Here is a 1,804-nt window from a genome sequence, read left to right on the forward strand (position 1 = left end):
TGCCAATGAAGCAGAAGACCCAATACTATTATGGACTACTGGACTCTTTTAGAATATTTTGCTGAGTTTACACACCTATAATATTCAAATAATGGAACTAAACAAAAAAAGGGTATACAGATGATTGTCCATTTTGTATCTGTGTATTCAGAGTGGTTAGGATAGATATATAGTTACATTCTCTTAATGAATAGAAGGATATGTTCTAGTAGTGTTTGTGAATAGGATATCATGTCTGCATCTTGTATAGCAATTAACCACTAGGAAGAATGTATGCAATGTGTTAATTATTGAAACTGTCCTATTAATTTGTTTTGAAACTGTCTCATTGTTATTTGTTTCTCAATAAAATTATGGAAAAAACAAGAAAAATTTAAAAACTAAAAAAAAATTTGAGTCCCTTATCCACATCTTGTAGAATGTGAGACAACTATGTATCTCTACATAGGAAGATTTTCTCAGGAATTTGAAAAAGGTTATGATGTAGGACAGATAAGGAAAACCTTATCATTTTTCCTGACACTTTCTTTTCCTTTGGCTTTTTTGATAGGCATGAGTTAGAAGTTGTTTTTTTTTTTCTTTCAAAGACAAGGTCTCCCTATATATTGTGGGCCAGTCTTGAACTCACTATGTATCCCAGCCTGTCCTTGACCTCATTGTCATCCTCCTGCTTCAACTTCCAAAGTTCTGAGATTACAGGCATGCACCAACACAGCAAGATGGGTTAGAGGTTTTGTATGTCTCTTCCATGTTTTGTAAGTAGTCTTGTGCAATTGCAATTCTGTTCAGAACGAGCTTGCCTTACATATGTCTTTAAGAGTTTTATTTTTATCTCCCAGGTGAAGGGTTTCTGCTTTGACATTTAGAGGTTTGATTCCTCTTGATTTTTAACTTAGTGCATGGTAAGATATATGAGCTTAGACTTGGTCTTCTGCTTATCGATATTGAATTTCCTTAGCACCATTTTTAACAAAGACTGCCTTTCCTCCAGTGTATGTGTAGGCCCTATTATTGAAGATTAAGTAATTAAAGTGTCTTGGGATTGTTTCCACTTCTATTCTGTTTCATTGATCTACTTTTCTTTTTTTGTTCCAGGACTGTGTTGCTTTTATCACTGTAGATTGTAATATGACTGCAAATTCAAATGTGGAATTGTGATGCCTTCTGATTTGCTGTTGTTACCCAGAATTGCTTTTGCTATTCTGTGTTCCTTTTGGTTCCAATTAAAACTATGGGTTTTTTTTTTCACTCTAGATCTGTGAGGAATACATTTGGCATTTTGATTGGGATTGTGCTAGATCTATATATCAGTTTTGGATGGATAGTCATTTGCACTGTATTAATTTTTTTTCCAAAGTTTTATTGATAAACAGCAATGAGACAGTTTCAAATCAAATCGGAAGTACAGTTTCAACAAATAATACACTGCATATATTCTTCTTAGTGGTTAATTGCTATACAAGATACGGATTTGTGATCCTATTTACAAATACCATTAGAACAAATCATTCTATTCATTAAGAGAATGCAACTATATATCTATCCCAACCACTTTGAATACACAGATACAAACTGGACATTAATCGGTATACCCCATTTTTTCTAAGTTCCGTTATTGAATATTATAGGTGTGTAAACACAGCAAAATATTCTAAAAGAGTCCAGTAGCCCATATTAGCATTGGGTCTTCTGTTTAACTGGCAGTGTCAGAAATTATTGACCTGAGTACCCCACAGCTCAACATAACAACATGGCTTTACTTCCTATATTTCGTCTTCATACTTTTCTACTGGATGGTTAAGAC

At 33.6% G+C, this 1,804-nt stretch overlaps 1 protein-coding gene across 1 annotated transcript in view; it reads left to right on the top strand.

Annotated features, from left to right (window-relative positions):
* Dock3 (dedicator of cytokinesis 3) overlaps positions 1–1,804 on the top strand; it is an 825,219-nt gene that overhangs the window by 288,894 nt on the left and 534,521 nt on the right. The window lies entirely within an intron of this gene.

This window comes from Octodon degus, unplaced genomic scaffold, assembly GCF_000260255.1.
Source record: "Octodon degus isolate 3935 unplaced genomic scaffold, OctDeg1.0 scaffold00008, whole genome shotgun sequence".
In the NCBI taxonomy this organism is placed as follows: Eukaryota; Metazoa; Chordata; class Mammalia; order Rodentia; family Octodontidae; genus Octodon; species Octodon degus.